Source organism: Chiloscyllium punctatum, chromosome 24 (assembly GCF_047496795.1).
Source record: "Chiloscyllium punctatum isolate Juve2018m chromosome 24, sChiPun1.3, whole genome shotgun sequence".
In the NCBI taxonomy this organism is placed as follows: domain Eukaryota; kingdom Metazoa; phylum Chordata; class Chondrichthyes; order Orectolobiformes; family Hemiscylliidae; genus Chiloscyllium; species Chiloscyllium punctatum.
The window spans coordinates 13,546,404-13,564,620 of NC_092762.1; the positions used below are offsets into that span (position 1 = coordinate 13,546,404).

At 45.5% G+C, this 18,217-nt stretch overlaps 1 long non-coding RNA gene across 1 annotated transcript in view; it reads right to left on the bottom strand.

The window, feature by feature from the left end:
• Nucleotides 1–17,817, bottom strand: part of LOC140494446 (uncharacterized) — a 28,383-nt gene extending 10,566 nt beyond the window's left edge. The window contains exons 1-3 of the long non-coding RNA XR_011963975.1: nt 17,779–17,817; nt 6,470–6,569; nt 2,846–2,950 (exon numbers count right to left, since the gene is read on the bottom strand). This is a non-coding gene — a long non-coding RNA (uncharacterized lncRNA). The remainder of the gene's footprint in view (nt 1–2,845; nt 2,951–6,469; nt 6,570–17,778) is intronic.
• Between the last annotated feature and the right edge of the window lie 400 nt (nt 17,818–18,217).

Here is an 18,217-nt window from a genome sequence, read left to right on the forward strand (position 1 = left end):
TCCCTGGCCAACATCTCTGTCTCATGCTTACTGCAGTGTTCCAGTGAAACTTGATGCAAGCTGGCAGAACCCTCTAGAACATACCAAATTGCCTCCTCTTTCAAGCATTCACAATTTCCCCTCCCATGTGGTCAACAATGCCCTCCAGTGTATCTCCTCCACTTCCTGCACCTCTACTCTTGTACCCCACACCTCCAACCACAACAAGGATAGAACCCCCCAGTCCTCACCTTCCACCCAGATACAATACATCATCCTCTGCCAGTTCCACCACCTACAATCAGACCGCATCATCAGAGATATATTTCCCTTCCCACCCATTTCAGCATTCCACAAAGACCATTTCCTCTGCGACAATCCACCCCCCACTCCCAGCACCTTTGACAGCCAGTTCAAGAGGTGTAAAACCTATGCCCACACCTTCCCATCACGTCAATCATGGCACCAAAGGATCCTCCCACATCCAGCAGAGATTTCCCTGCACGTCCAGACACCTCACCTATTTTATCCTTTGCTCTCGATGTTGTCTCCTCTACATTGGGGAGTCAGGACGCCACCTTGATTCAGAGAACATTTCTGGAACACATGCACCAAACAACTCCACCACCCTGTGGCCGACCACTTCAACGCCCTCTCCCACTCCACCAAGGAGATGCAGGTTCTGGGCTGCCTCCATTGCCAAATCCCAGCCGCTCGACGCCTGGAAGAATAACACCTTATCTTCCATCTTGTGACCCTTCAACCACACGGTATCAAGGTTTGCCCATCTCCCCTCCCCCCACCTTCTCTCAGATCCAACCCTCCAACTCGACACTGGTCTCTTGAACTGTCCCACCTGTCCATCTTCCTTCCCAATTATCCACCCCACCCTCTCCCCATTACCTCCCATCTACATCTACCTATTGCCTTCCGAGTTCCCATCCCACCAACCCCACACACCCCTCTTCCTTACCTTTCAGCCCTCTTACCTTTGGAGAGCTGATGAGTGAAGCAGCCTCCTTTCTGCATTAACAATTCTGTGAACATTTTATTCTGAGCCCTCTAAGGGAATATCAGGGCAGGATTTGTAAAGAGGTCAGATTGAATGAGGGTCTCAGTGAACAAAAGTGAGACACAGATACAGAGAGGTTTTGGGATGGATTGAAACAAATGTTATCAATTTGCACGGTTGCCAACATTACAGAAGTTACAAAGGGGAGTGATCAAGAGAGTGGAATTAGAGCAGCAAATAAATCTTAAACATTTATGCAGCTAAAGGTGATGCTGGGTAAAGATACCACAGTTAGTACTTATTTCATTCCAGACACACCAGCCAGGGCACACATCCTTGCTGTGTCTACCATATTGATCTCTTTAAGATTTTTGTTCATTTGAAGTGTTTCATGTTTAGATAGTCCAGAGAAGACAGCTTCATTCTCCTCAATCTCTCCTGCCAAGGCAATGCTGCTGTTAGAATTCAAGTCACTATGGCGTGTTACTGGCTGCTTCAAGGACTGGAACTGGCAATTGAGACTGAAAGGTTACTGTATAAAATATCTCCAATTGTATTGCCAGATTGCCAGACACATGAGGGGTTTAAGAAAAAGAACTTAAATGATGGGCACTGAGTGTCAGAGTGCCTACTGTTGTGGGGACATTCTGTTCAGATACAATCTATTGGTAATTATTAGAATTGACTTATCCTGGCTCCAAAGAAGTGGGCAGAGCATTATAACGGTCATCGAAGATGGTAACAAATTTCCCAGAGGTTACAAATCGTAAATGACAGAGTAGGCATGAGTTCTGCTGGTAAAGTGTATAAATTTATTCAAAATGGCTCCAATTTACTTTCAGAAACAAATGAGAGCAAAACACATTCCTGAGGTCTTTGCATTCGTCTAAATTTAGACATTCAGGAGAGCTGAAGGGAGAGCTGGTGTTGGCATTTGTAGTTTCACAGACAGAGAGCGTTCACAGATGGAAAACTCAGCTTTAACATCACATCAACTGCAGAGTCGTCCAATTCTGCAGGTCCTGATCCTTATCAGTAATATAAAAAGGGGAAAGCAGCATTCCTAGCTCAGAGAAATCATTCCCATGTTCGGCAGCTGGTCGAATATTTAACCGGTCATGTGATCTGGGAAGACACCAATGTAACGGGACCAGGGCGAAGCTGTGTAAATGTGAAGAAATTTACTTACCCCTCCCAGTGGGACACTCACTGACACAGTCACACTGGGAGAGGCTGTTCACCTGCCTCACGTATGGGAAGGGATTTACTCGATCTTACAATCTGCTGAGGCACCAGAGCGGGCGCAATGGATTTAGATCCTTCACCTGCTCCATGTGTGGGAAAGGATTCACTCAGTCCTCTGATCTGCTGAAACACCAGCGAGCTCACTCTGGAGAATGACCATTCACTTGCTCCCAATGTGGGGAGAGATTCACTCAAATGCACCACCTGCTGAGACCCCAGTGAGCCCACACAGGGGAGAGGCCATTCAGATGGTCAGGGTGTGAGAGGGGATTCAGTGATTCATCCTGACTCCCTGAGACCCCAGTGAGCCCACACAGGGGAGAGGCCAATCAGATGGTCAGGGTGTGAGAGGGGATTCAGTGATTCATCCTGACTCCCTGAGACACCAGCGGGTTCACACTGGGTAGGAGCTGTTTCCCTCTCTGTGTGACAAGGGATTTGCTGAGACTCAACACGACTGAGACACCAGTGAGTGCACACAGGGAAGTGGTCATCCCCCTGCTCCGTGTGGTGTAGAGTTCACACATCACTGCAGGACTCTGATTCTGCAGTTACTGTCCATCAGAGTCAGGAGTGGAACTTGTAGAAGAAGGTGGTTAGCACACTTACCTTCATTGCTCAGACCACTGAGTACCGGAGTTGGGAATTTAGGTTGAGGCTGTACAGGATGTTGGGGAGGCCTCTTCTGGAATACTGTGTCCAGTTCTGGTTGTGCTGTTATAGGAAGGATATTATTAAATTGGAGCGGATTCAGAAGAGACTAACCGGGATGTTGCCATGAATGGAGGGATTGTGTCACAAGGAGAAACTGGATAGGCTGGGATGCTTTTTCACTAGAGCGTAGGAGGTTGATGGATGAACTTAGAGGTTTATAAAACCATGAAGCGTGTAGACAAGGTGAATGGCCGGGGGTGGGGTGGGGGGGGGGGAGTTTTTCAAGACCTGGGTGCATACAATTTGAAAATAGATGAGAAAGGTTTAAAAAGTAAATTGGGGATTTGTTTTTACTTTTACATGTGTGAAGTGAACTCCCAGAAAAAGAGGCAGCTGTGAATACAATTACAATGTTTAAAAGACATTTAGACAAGTACATAAATAGGAAATGTTTGGATGAATGTGGACCAAGCGGAGGGAGGGGCGATTAGATTAGTTGGGAATTATGGTCGACACGGAATGGTTTAACCACAGGGTCTGTCTCTGTTCTGTATCACTTTATGACTTTAACTCTCACTATCTTTGTGAATTCCTCCATGCTCACAACTCCCCAGATCACTGTCATCTCATCCAGGCTAAACTCTTCCTTATCTCTAGAAATCCTCTCTAGCCTCAGAACCATCGCTATCTCTGGTATCACAAACATCTCAATCTCTGTAACGTCCTCCAATCTCCTCCTGTCTCATCACCCTCACGATCTCTAATTTTGACAACCTCCACAAATCTGTCCTTCTCCACAGTAAACACTGATGCCACACGTTTAGTATCCCCCCAACAACCCCCTCTCCTGTGTCTTCACACATAGGCTGCCTTGCTGATCTTTGAGGTGGCCTATTCTCTCTCTAGTGACCCATTTGCTCTTAATGTATTTCTAAAAACCCTTTCCCTATTCGCCAAAGCGGTCTCCTGTCCCCTTATTGCCTTACCGATTTAACTCTTAAGTATATACCACTTGCCTTTATACTCAAAGGATGTTTGTGATTTTTGGATTGGAATAAATGCGAAATATTACATCTTGATAAAACAAACGAAGGCTGGACTTACACTGATTAAAAGTTGGGCCTCGGATAGTGATATGGAACAAAGAGACCGAGGGGTTCAGATCTTTGAACTATGTGTCACATGCAGACGGGGTGGTTCAGAAGCAGTTTAGCACATTTGCCTTCATTGCTCAGATCTTTGAATATAGGAGTTAGGACGTTATGTTGAGGTTGTACAGGATGTTGGGGAGGCCTCTTCTGGAATACTGTGTCTAGTTCTGGTTGTGCTGTTATAGGAAGGATGTTATTAAATTGGAGCAGGTTCAGAATAGATTTACCAGGATGGTGATGGGAATGGATGGTTTGAGTTATAAGCAGAGTCTGGATAGGCTGGGTCCTTTTTCACTGGAGCACAGGAGGCTGAGGGGTGACCTTATTAGAGGTTTATAAAATCTTGAAGAGTTTCGGTAATGCGAACAGCAGGTGCCCTTTCCAGGAGGGGGCACGATTCAAGATTGGGGACATACGTTTCTCACGTTAAAAAGTAAAGCTTAAAAAAGAAGTTCCGGATTTTATTTTTTGTTTCTGCACTGAGAGTGGTTCACATGTGGAATAAACTTGCAGAGGACATGGTAGATGTGAATGCAATTACAATTTCAGGGTGGCACAGTGGCTCAACGGTTAGCACTGATAACTCTCAGCGCCAGGGACACAGGCTCAATTCCTGTATTGGGTGACTGTCCATGTGGAGTTTGCATATTCTTCTCCATGTCAGCGTGGGTTCCTCCAGGTGCTCCCGTTTCCTCCCACAATCCACAGATGTACGGGGAGGTGAACTGGCCGTGCTCAATTGCCCATAGTGTTCAGGGATGATTGGGTTGAGTGAATTAGTCAGGTGTAAATATAGAGCAAAAGGGTAGGGGAATGGAATTCTAATAGGAAAAAAAAAACATTTGGACCCGTATATCAATAGGGAATGCTCGGATGGACTTGGACCAAGTGGAGGCAGGTGTGATTAGTTCAGTTCGAATTTATGGTCGACACGGACTGGTTGGACCACAGGGTCTGTGTCGATGCTGTGTAACTTTATGACTCGTTATCTCTATAAATTCCTCTATGTTTGGAACTCTGCCTATCAGTGCCACCTCATCCAGCCTTTCAAATCCTCCTCATCTCTATAATTCCACTCCAGCCTCAATATCCAAAAACCTCTACCACAAAATATCTCTATCTCTGTAACATCCTCCATCCTCACAATCCTTTCCAACTTGCAACTCATCCAGCTTCATTATCCTCCCCATGTCTAATCCCCTCCAGTCTCTCAAAGCTCTGCTATATGTGCCTTTCGTTATTTCCAGCTTTCAGGATGCCCAATGTTTATTTCTCACTTGATAATGGCCCTTTACAATTCCTGCGCTGAGCTTCTGAATTTCCTCTTAAACCTCTGCGTCTCACTTTCCTCCCAAGAAAATCGACCAATCACATGTCATCTATTCTAGTATTACCTTTTCTGACCTGATGTCCAAAGGAGCCTGTCATATTCTTATAATAAACATCTCAGCGGTAAACAGAACAGAAAAACGCTCTGGTGGTCCATCGAGTCTGTGAGAAAGAAAACTACCACCGAACTATCCTCATCTATTTTCCAGTACTTGTGGAAAAGTGTCATCTATCATGGCATAGCAAGTGCACACTAAATACATCTCAAATGTTTTGGGGATTTGTGTCTCCCACCCTCACAGACAGTGAGGTTTAGTGCAACTGTTGCTCAATGATGACATCACCCACAGGAACACAGAGCAGCTGGGTCTGTGCAAACCAGAGATCGCCCACACATTGGAAAGGATGGCAGGGTCCCTGAGAGGGGGCACAGGAGAGTTACCAGGATGGTTCAAGGAATGGGGGATTTTAGTTGCAGGGACATGGGTGTTGTTCATACATATCAAGAATATCCATCTATAATAGATGGACTCTCATTCTCAACCTCTCCCCTTGCTTGGGCTGTGGTAACCTTCAGGTTAAACCACCACCAGACATCTCTCCCTAATAAGAGAGCAGCCCTATGGTCTGGTAGGACAATACTGACTTTACCTTTTAGACAGTGATGCCACTGTGCATCGGGGGTGGAGAGAGGGAATGCTGAAGGTGGTGGATGGGGCACCACTCAGGCACAGTGCTTTGTCCTGGAGGATGTTCACTTTCTTTAATACTGTTGAGGGCTGCACTGATGCAGGCAAGTGGAGAATGTTCCAACACGATCCTGATGTGTGCCTTACAGAGAGCAAACAAACACTGGGGAATCAGGGGTTTGTGGAAACTGAGATTGTTCTCCTTGTAGCAAAGGAAATTGAGGGGAGCTGAGAGGCAAGTGCTTACAAAACATATACATCAGGATGTTAAACCTTACACTCATCAATTCATCATAAATGGATTACTGGACACATATTGAAGATTTCGGGGAGATCGATTGACAGGGTGGTTTGATTCAAAGGAGAATTTTTATGCAGAAAATGGAATTGAGCTGGAACAAAATACTCACACACAGTGCAAATATCCAGGTCCTGATGAATGGAGTAATTCAATCAGAGTTTGGCGTTACAATTACTGAGATTCCTATCTGAATATCCACCTGTAGTATCCTGTAATACAAGTTTATAAAATCTGTCACTGTCAGGTCAGGTTAGAAACTCACACCATCCCCTCCTCCTGGGCCAGGATGACTGTACACATCACCCCTTGTGGAGACCAGCAGTCAGTTCAGGGGCAAATCTGTGTGGGTTTCTATGAGTTTCCACCTTGGGACTTCATGTGACTGAACAGGGCAGATCTTTGACACATGGAAGAGAATGTTCCAAGAGTCAGTGAGATGCGGACAGCAGGATTTTCTTCCTTTTCTTTCCTTCCGTGCTGCCGCTGTGCCTCATCAATAAGACATGGGGGGTGAAAGTCTCATGCAGCTTGATGGGCAAGTTCTGACCAATGGGCAGCAAGATCCTCCCAATCATTCCAAAGAGTCTCTCTGAAAAGACAGCAACTCAGCATGCTTCACACTGCCCGGTGCTCCCTGGAAAGGTTGAGAAGAATGAGGGGGGAATCTCCGAGAAAATTCAGACCAGTTTACTTCCAAAAGGATTATAAACTGTTTACAGAGAGGGATTCGTTGGAGACGTGGACACCAAGTTGGCAAATGGAGCATAACTTGGGATAATGTGAAGTTGTTCATTTTGGAGGAGTTAATAAAAGAACAATGGACTATTTAAATGGTAGAAACTGTAGAAAACTGCAACACAAAAGAGACCAGGAGGTAATCGTGCAGGAAACACAGAAAGCCAGCACACAGTTACAACAGGTCATCAGGAAGGGAGATGAAACGTTGTTCCTTGTTTGAAGGGATTTGCAGTATAAGAGTTTGGAGTATATACCTGAGAGCAACTTTATAAAGTGAGACTACATATGGAGTAATGAGAGATGTTTTGGACCCTTTATATAAGGAAAGACATCACTTCATCGGAGGCATTTAGAGAAGATTGACTGGGATGATCCCTGGTTTGCAGGGACTCTCTTTTACGAAAAGGCTGAAGAAGTTGGGACTCGACTCATTGGATTTGGGGGAGAATGAGAGGGGATCTTATTGAAACACATTGGCTTATTAAGGGGTATGACAGGGTAAATACTGAGAGGATGTGTCCCATCATGAGGGAACCTGGAACCAGACTCTGGGTCAGTTGCAGAATCAAGGGTTCTGTTTTAGATTTGTCAACTTTAATGCAACACAGACATGGGTAAGGGGTTTCAATAGCAATGGAGCTGGGGTGAGGTGGAGAAAAGCAACATTTTAGAGATTGGAGTTCCTGGTGTTTGCGATTGTGTAGATGTCTGATCAGAAGATCACCTTGGGGTCAGAATATGAGAGTAATATTATGAAGAGTGTAGGTCTGCCTCAGGCATTTCCCAGTGAGAGGGAGGGGCTCAGCAGTAAGGGAAGGGAATTTGTCATAGCAACTGAAGGCAATGGGTTTAACCATTGCAGTGTTTCATTGGAGGAAATTGCAGCCAATCGAGTTGTAGGCGAGTGGTAAGCAGTTTGATGAATGAGTAACAGTGGAGCAATGGAGAGGGATGATCGGGAGAGAGAGCTGGGCATTGGCAGTGTACATGTGAAACCAATACGATGTCACCTCCTGGCAGTATGTAGATGAGATACAGGAGGGGACAAAGATAGATCCTGGATGGACACCACATATGAGGAATTCAGAAAGGAAAGGGAGAGTGGAGATGGAGCAGGATTTTCCAACAACCGGGAGGTCAAATATTAGTTCTTAGCAGAATTGGAGAGAAGGACATAACCAGAAAGGACAGACAGGACAGGGAACAATATTTGTGAATGGGTGAGGGGGAGTGATGAGGAGAAACCAGACTCCAAAACTGCTATTTCTACATCAGTGACATCACCCAACTCCACCCTAGTCTCAGCTCATTTACTGAAATATTTGTCCATCCCTGTGTTATCTCCAGACTTCGTTATCTAAACACAGACCTGGCCAGCCTCCCACATTCAACTTACATATAAGCTCAAGAATATCTAAAACCCTACTGCCCAAGTGCTCACTTGTACCAAAACTTGTTGATCCATCAAAAGGCTCCTATTTACAAGCAACAATTTAAAATTCTCTCGCTTGATGTAATTCCTGGCTGTGAACATCCCTGTCTCCCTGCACCACACAACCTGAGAGACCTCGACAACTCATTTTCTTTCAGACTCCCAAAGATGTGTTTATTCATTGCTTCACCGGTCTGGCTGTTTTGACAGTTGCCAAGGCAACACAGTCTGGAATTCGCACCCTGACCCTCTCAGACTTGCTTTCCTCCTTTAAGGTATTCCTGAAAACCTGCTTATTTGGCAATACTTTTGATCACCTGACCTAATATCCCCATCTGTGGCCTTATGTCAGAAATTCTCAATTTCTGTGAAATTATAAAAATGATAAAAATACAAACTGTTGTTAATTTGCACACACATTGTCAATTCTTCACTGTCGCTGAGTGAATAATCTGTAACATCTCTTACCCAAGAACATTGTGGGAGCACCTTCACCACACCAACTGCAGCTGTACAAGGTAGTCAAACATCACCCTCTCCACAGGCAATGGGACTCTTGTTTTCCGATGTGCACTAAGTTCTGTAAAATGTCTCAGCCCGTTCCATTAAAATTTCCTTCTCTTCCTGGTCAATATGTCTTTCCTTAACCATGCCCTGCACCTTCACACATTTCTAATGCCTTGGTCACAACATCACAGTGCTGCCAGTGAAGGTTATCACGTGGTATCACTTTATTCCTGATGAAGGGCTTTTGCCCGAAACGCCGATTTCGCTGCTCCTTGGATGCTGCCTGAACTGCTGTGCTCTTCCAGCACCACGAATCCAGAAGCTTATCACGTGGTTGAGTGTAGCCACGCCTCTCATTCACTCAGACCAACCGGCACTACCTTGCCTTCCAGCCCCGTCCCCATCCTCTTATTGGTCCTGCACTGAGATCAATCACCAGAGGCCCTTTGTGGGCTGGAGCATGCTCAGTGCTTCCTGCTTTTGCTGCTGTTCATCAGGTATGAGAGTGTTCATTCCTGTTTCTCCTCATGTCGGACATTAACAACAACGACCTTCATTGTATGGAGCCTTTCACACTGACAATTCTCCTAAAGTGCTTCACGAATGCTGGAAATATTGATTAAAGAGAACAACTTTAAGATACATCTTTGAGGAGTACAGAGGGGGTTGGGAAGGTCATTTAAGAGGTTTTTAGATCAGACAAACCATCTAAAGAGCAACTCACCCAGACCCATTCCCCTACATCTAACACTACGGGCAATTTAGCATGGCCAATTCACCTCACCTGTACATTTTTGGACTGTGGAGGAAACCGGAGCACCCGAAGGTAACCCACGCAGACACTGGCAGAATGTGCAAACTCCACACAGACAGTTGCCTGAGTCAGGAATTGAACCCGGGTCTCTGGCACTGTGAGGCAGCAGGGCTAACCACTATGCCACCGTGCCACCCATCTGCAACTCTGTCCTCTGCAGCTCCAATCATGGAGTGATGTCTGTGGAGAACAGCTTACAACGGAGACAGTTAGTGGCTCACCATAGTTTAACAACCCCATGTCCTAGCCCCCCCAACCCCACACCCCAGTCCTTGTTCTCACAGCCTGTCATTACATATTACCTATGGTTAGCCACTAACAGTTTCCATTAATAGCTAGTAGCCCTCCCCCAGCCAGAACGTTATCCACTCCTTTATCCAACCCTTCTTCTCGCTCTATTCCCACCTATCCTTTACTCCTTACACCCTCCCCTACACCCTACCTTCTGCATATAAACCAACATTTTTTCTCTCAGTATCAGTTCTGAGGAAGGGACACTGGGTCTGAAACTTTAACTCTGACATTTCATCACAGAAACTGCCAGACCTGCTGAGCTTTTCCAGAACCTCCTGGTTGTTGTTTCTGATTTACATCTTCCTCAGTTCTTTTGGTTTTAATTTACCGGGAGTTTGTAATTCAGGTCCCACAGCCTCTGTCCCAGTCTCTGCTGTCTCTCCCAACCCCACCCAGTGACACTGCACCTGCACAGCTCATGGACATGTGTTGTCTTGCTGGCCACACCCCTCATTCACTCCCATTGGCTGCAGGACCATACAGACTCTCCTCCCATTGGTCTGGAGCTGCCGTCAATCAGCCGGGCCCCATTGTGATGAGAGCGGAGGGCTAATCCCTCTCTCTGCCCTGGGATGTGCTTCATCATTCACAGTAAATGGGGCAGTATCACAGAGCACAGGGCCTGGGGGCTATTCAGCCCATTGGGGCTGTACTCTCTCCCTCTGGAGATGCTGCACATCTGCCCCAATACCACGTGACAGAGAGGCAAAGAACAGGGAGAGAGTGCAGTTGAACACGTGGCTGCAAGGATGGTGTAGGAGGGAGGGCTTCAGATATTTGGACAATTGGACTGCATTCTGGGGAAGGTGGGACCTGTATAAACAGGACGGGTTGCACCTGAACCAGAAGGGCACCAATATCCTGGGGGGTAGGTTTGCTAGCACTCTTCGGGGGGGTTTAAACTAATTTGGCAGGGGAATGGGATCCGGACTTGTAGTCCAGCAAGTAAGCTAGCTGTGTGTCAGGATGTCCAAGACTGTAGGGAGGCTGTGGAGAAGGTAGCACTGACAGGGACTACTTGCAGACACAGAGATGGGCTCAAGTGCGTATACTTCAATGCAAGCAGTATCAGAAATAAGGTGGGTGAACTTAAGGCGTGGATCGGTACCTGGGACTACGATGTTGTGGCCATCACGGAAACATGGATAGATGAGGGACAGGAATGGCTGTTGGAGGTTCCTGGTTACAGATGTTTCAGTAAGATTAGGGAGGGTGGTAAAAAAGGAGGGGGGGTGGCATTGCTAATTAGAAATGGTATAACGGATGCAGAAAGGAAGTTTGAGGGGGATCTGCCTCTGGAGGTAGTATGGGCTGAAGTCAGAAATAGGAAAGGTGCAGTCACCTTGTTGGGTGTTTATTATAGGCCCCCCAATAGCAGCAGAGATGTGGAGAAACAGATTGGGAAACAGATTTTGGAAAGGTGCAGAAGCCACAGGGTCGTAGTCATGGGCGACTTCAACTTCCCAAATATTGATTGGAAGCTCTTTAGATCAAGTAGATTGGATGGGGCGGTGTTTGTGCAGTGTGTCCAGGAAGCTTTTCTAACGCAGTATGTAGATTGTCCAACCAGAGGGGAGGCCATATTGGATTTGGTACTCGGTAATGAACCGGGACAAGTGGTGGGCTTGTTAGTGGGTGAACATTTTGGTGATGGTGACCACAATTCTGTGACTTTCACCTTGGTTATGGAGAGAGATAGGTGCGCACAACAAGGAAGTTTTTACAATTGGGGGAAGGGAAATTACGATGCTGTAAGACAGGATTTGAGGAGCATACGTTGGGAGCATAGGCTGTCAGGGAAGGATGTGGTGGAAATGTGGAACTTTTTCAAGGAGCAGATACGACGTGTCCTTGATATGTATGTACCGATCAGGCAGGAAAGAAATGGTCGTGTGAGGGAGCCTTGGTTGACGAGGGAGGTTGAATGTCTCGTAAAGAGGAAGAAGGAGGCTTACATAAGGTTGAGGAAACAAGGTTCAGACAGAGCAGTGGAGGGATACAGGATAGCCAGACGGGACCTGAAGAAAGGGATTAGGAGAGCTAAGAGAGGGCATGAAAAATCCCTGGCGGATAGGATCAAGGATAACCCCAAGGCATTCTATGCGTATGTGAGAAACCTGAGAATGACGAGAACGAGGGTAGGTCCGATCAAGGACAGTGGTGGGAGACTGTGTATTGAGTCGGAAGAGATAGGAGAGGTCTTGAACAAGTACTTCTCTTCAGTATTTACGAACGAGAGGGACCGTATTGTTGAAGAGGAGAGTGTGAAATGGACTGATAAGCTAGAAGAGATACCTGTTAGGAAGGAAGATGTGTTGGACATTTTGAACAACTTGAGGATAGACAAGTCCCCCGGGCCTGACGGGATATATCCTAGGATTATGTGGGAAGCAAGAGAGGAAATTGCAGTACCGTTGGCAATGATCTTCTCGTCTTCACTGGCAACTGGGGTGGTACCAGGGGACTGGAGAGTAGCGAATGTTGTGCCCCTGTTCAAAAAAGGGAATAGGGATAACCCCGGGAATTACAGGCCAGTTAGTCTTACTTCTGTGGTAGGCAAAGTAATGGAAAGGGTACTGAGGGATAGGATTTATGAGTATCTGGAAAGACACTGCTTGATTAGGGACAGCCAGCACGGATTTGTGAAGGGTAGGTCTTGCCTTACAAGTCTTATTGAATTCTTCGAGGAGGTGACCAAGCATGTGGATGAGGGTAGAGCAGTGGATGTAGTGTACATGGATTTTAGTAAGGCATTTGATAAGGTTCCCCATTGTAGGCTTAAGCGGAAAGTCAGGAGGCATGGGATAGAGGGAAATTTGGCCAATTGGATAGAAAACTGGCTAACCGGTCGAAGTCAGAGAGTGGTGGTAGATGGTAAATATTCAGCCTGGAGCCCGGTTACAAGTGGAGTTCCGCAGGGATCAATTCTGTGTCCTCTGCTGTTTGTAATTTTTATTAATGACTTATATGAGGGAGTCGAAGGGTGGGTCAGTAAATTTGCAGATGATACAAAGATAGGTGGAGTTGTGGACAGTGAGGAGGGCTGTTGTCGGCTGCAGAGGGACTTAGATATGATGCAGAGCTGGGCTGAGGAGTGGCAGATGGAGTTCAACCCTGCCAAGTGTGAGGTTGTCCATTTTGGAAGAACAAATAAGAATGCGGAATACAGGGTTAATGGTAGGGTTCTTGGTCAGGTGGAGGAACAGAGGGATCTTGGGGTCTATGTACATAGATGTTTGAAAGTTGCCACTCAGGTGGATAGAGTTTGTAAGAAGGCCTATGGAGTGTTATCGTTCATTAGCAGAGGGATTGAATTCAAGAGTCGTGAAGTGATGTTGCAGCTGTACAGGACTTTGGTTAGGCCACACTTGGAGTACTGTGTGCAGTTCTGGTCGCCTCACTTTAGGAAAGATGTGGAAGCTTTGGAGAGGGTGCAGAGAAGATTTACCAGGATGTTGCCTGGAATGGAGAGTAGGTCGTACGAGGATAGGTTGAGAGTTCTCGGCCTTTTCTCATTGGAACGGCGAAGGATGAGGGGTGACTTGATAGAGGTTTATAAGATGATCAGAGGAATAGATAGAGTAGACAGTCAGAAACTTTTTCCCCGGGTACAACAGAGTGTTACAAGGGGACATAAATTTAAGGTGAAGGGTGCAAGGTATAGGGGAGATGTCAGGGGTGGGTTCTTTACCCAGAGAGTGGTGGGGGCATGGAATACGCTGCCCGTGGGAGTGGTAGAGTCAGATTCATTGGCGACCTTTAAGCGGCATTTGGATAGGTACATGGATGGGTGCTTAATCTAGGATAGAAGTTCGGCACAACATCGTGGGCCGAAGGGCCTGTTCTGTGCTGTATTGTTCTATGTTCTATGTTCTATTTGCCCACAGCCCCCCAAATCTTTCCTTAAAAATTAAAATTCCAAGTCTATTTCAGAATACCTGCTGAATCTGTGTCGTTCAGAATGTTCCAGATGCTCAGAACTTACTGAGTACAATAATGTTCACATTTTCGTTTTGTATTATTTGCCAATTACTTGAAAGTAGTTACTAAAAGTTGTGACAGTATTAACAATACCTCTCTCCGCAAATTCAAGACCTTGGAACCAAATCTGCACCTGGTCAAAATCACTGCTTCACCTTCTCAGCTCCAAGGATATTTTCTGTGCTGCAGCTTGCTCTCCACAAAAGAGGAACGCATCTTAGTTTATTAACGTCATAGACATATACAGCACAGAAACAGATCTTCGGTCCAATTCATCCATGCCAACTAGGAATCCTAAACTACTGGAGTCCCATTTGCCAGCTGTTGGCCTGCATCCATCACAACCCTTCCTGTTCACGTACCCAATCGGATGCCTTTTAAATGTTGTGATTTTATCAGTCTCCACTACTTCATCTAGCAGCTCATTCCATACACACACCACACTCAGCTTGAAAACGTTGCCCTTAGATTCCTTTTAAATCGTTGCCCTCTCAACCATGTGCTCTAGTTTTGGAGCGACCTAACCTTAGGAAAGAGAACCTTGGCTGCCCACCTTATCCATGCCCCTCGTGATTTTATAAATCTCCATGAAGTCACCTCTCAGTCTTGGACTCTCCAGGGAAATTAACCCCAGCCTATTCGGCCTCTCTCTGTAGCCCAAATCCTTCAAACCTGGCAACGTTTTTGTAAATCTTGTCCGAACCTTTTCACGTTTCACAACATCCTTCCCAGAACAGGGAAAATCAAACTGAAAACAGAATTCGAGAAGTGGCTTAATCAATGTATTTTAAATATTGTAATTGTACTCTCCTTCACCCCTTCCCTTGGCAGCTCACTCCAAACATGCACTGCCCTCAAACTGTCCAACTCTGGCAAAGTCCTTGCAAACATTTTCTGAAATGTTTCAAGTTTTACAACATCATTCCTGGAACAGGGAGATTGGAACTGAAAACAGAATTCCAGAAGAGCCTTAATCAATGTCCTGTACAGCAACAACATGACGGAGAGCATAACAAACGCTGCATTCACTCCCTTACCTACCTGTGACTCTACTTTCAAGGAACTATGAACCTGCACTCCAAGGTCTCTTTGTTCAGCAACACTTCCCAGGACCTTACCAGTAAGTGTTTCAGTCCTACCCTGATTTGTCTTTCCAAAATCCAACAGCTAACATTTATCTCAATTGAACTCTATCTGCCATTCCTTGCTCCACTGGCCCATCTGATCAAGATCCTGTTGTATTCTGAACTAACCTTCTTCGCTGTCCACTACACCTCCAATTTTGGTGTCTTGTGTAAAGCTACTAACCATATCTCATATATTCACATCCAAGTCATTTATATAAGGATCCAATAATTGATCCTTGTAGCACACTGCTGCTCACAGTCCTCCAGTCCACAAAGCAAACCTCCATCATCACCCTCTGTCTCCTACCATCAAGCCAGTTTCGTACCCAAATGGCTTGTTCCCCTTCATTCCATGTTATGTAACCCTGCTAACCAGTCTGCTTTGTGGAACATTGTCGAATGTCTATATAAACAACGTTCACAGCCTGGTTTAATCAATTTTCTTTGTCACTTCAAAACATTCAGTCAAGTTAGTGAGACACGATTGTGCACGTACAAAGCCACAGTGACAACACTCAATGATTATTCCTTACTTTTCCAAATAGATGGATATCCTGTCCCTCAGAATCCCTTCCAACAACTTGCCTGCCACTTCAGGCTCACTATTCTCTTGTTCAATGGCCTCTCCTTACCACCTTTTAAAAATAATGGCACCTCATCTGTCGCTATCAATGATACAAATACCTCAGGAGAGGCCCAACAATCACTTCCCTAGATTTCCACAAAGTTCCGGGATACATCTGATCAGGTCCCAGGGCTTTATTCAACTTGATGCGATTCAAGACATCCAGTAACACCTCCACTGTAACATGGATACTTTACAAGTTCTCTCTGTTTATTTCTCCAAATTCTCGAGCTTCCATATCTTTCTCCAGTAAAAATGACGTGAAATATTTCCATATCTTTCCCACCCCTGGTGGTTCCATAGACAGCCTCGTTAATCTTTAAGGGGTCCTATTCTCTGGTCCAGTTAATCTTTTGTCTGTGATATATTTGTTTGATCTCTTTGGATTCTACTTAAACCATTTCCTGAAGCTATTTCATGTCAAACAGCATCAGCAGCAAGCAACAGAGCTAAACGATCCCACAACCAATAGATCAGATCGGAGCTCTGCAGTTCTGCCACACCCAGTTGTGAACGGTGATGGACAATTAAACAACTCACTGGAGGAAACATCACAGATATCCCCACCCTTACTGGTGAAGGGGTCTCACACGCCCACGCACCAGATAAGATGACAGCATTTGCAGCAATCTTCAGCCAGAAGTGCAAAGTGGGATGATCCATCTCAGCCTTCTCCAGTGATTTCCAACATCACAGATGTGAGTTTTAAGCCAGTTTGATTCAGTGTAAATAACATCAATAAATGGTTAAGTAGTGCAAAGGCTACGGGCCCTACCAATATTCTGGCAATAATACTGATGGTTTGAGCTCCAGAACTTGCCACCCACCAAGCTAAGGACCGCTCCAGCCCTGGCATCTAGCGACAATGTGGAACCTTGCCCAGGGATGTTCAGCACAAAAACACAGGGCAATGCAACCCAAGCAATTTCCATCTGTCAGTCCACACTCGATCAGCAGTAAAGTGATGGAAGATGTCATCAACAGGGGTATCAAGCAGCATCTGCACAGCAATAGCCAGCTGAGTGAAACTCATTTTAGGCTCCACCAGGGTCACTCAGCTCCCGATTGTGTTACGGCCCTGATTCACAACCTGACAACCAGCTGAATCTCAGAGGTGAGGTGAGGGTGACAGCCCAGTCCCACTCCAAGATCACTATTTCTAGCTGATTCTACCCTTGTCTCAGCTCATATACTGTCATCCACCTTTTGTTATCTCCAGACGTCAGTATCCAAACACACTCCTGGCCAGCTTCCCACATTCAATCTCCCTGTAATCTTAAGAAAAACTAAATCTCTGCTGCCCAAGTACTCCCTCGTACCAAAACTTGTTGATCCATCACAAGGCTCCTATTCATAATCAACAACATAGAGCCACAGAGATGTACAGAATGGAATCAGACCCTTCAATCCAACCCGTCCATGCCAACCAGATATTCCAACCCAATTCCGTCCCACCTGCCAGAATCCGGCCCACATCCCTCAATTTAAAATTCTGACCCTTGATTTAATTCCTGATTGTGATCATCCCTAGCTTGCCGCATCACACATCCGTGAAGACCTCGACAACCCAAACTGTTCGAGACTCCCAATGATCTATTAATTCATTACTTCACCTGTGTGGCTGCTTTTACAGTTGCCAAAGCATCATTTTCTGAAATTCGCAGCCAAAACCTCACAGGTCTGCTTTCCTCCTTTAAGACATTCCTCAAAGCCTGCTTATTTGGCAATGCTTTTGGTCACCTGACCTAATATCATCAGTCTCTGACCTTATGTCTAAAGTTCCCAATAATATTTTTGTGAAATTATAAGCATGATGATAAAACTACAAACTGTTCTTGATTTGGACATTATCTTCAAATCATCACTGTTGCTGTAATGAATACTCTGTAATATCTCTTACCTAATCACATTGTGGGAGTACCTTCACCACACAAACTGCAGCTGAACAAGAAAGTCAAACATCACCCTCTCCACAAGCAACAGGGCTTTGGCATTAATCACTGGTATCTGTGGAAGGAGAAACACAGTTGATGTTTCAGGGAGTGCAAAATGGATTACAGGGAATGAAAATGGTGCAGAATTTGATAGTCCGAAATGGAAGGAAAATACACTTGCTTATTGGAAAAAAGAATTCTTGAGTGTCAAAGATTTTCCAGAAAGAAAATTAATAAGCAGCACATCGTCAGGGGCTGGGCGGCAGAGAAAAATTAACTTACAAAAATGTCTGTAAAAGTAATCGTAAAATACTAAACAGACCAAAAATACACCCATTGTTTGATACTGAGCAAGCTAGATATTGGCAAAGTGCTCATAAGGGAGCCCAGAGATGAAGTAGAGCT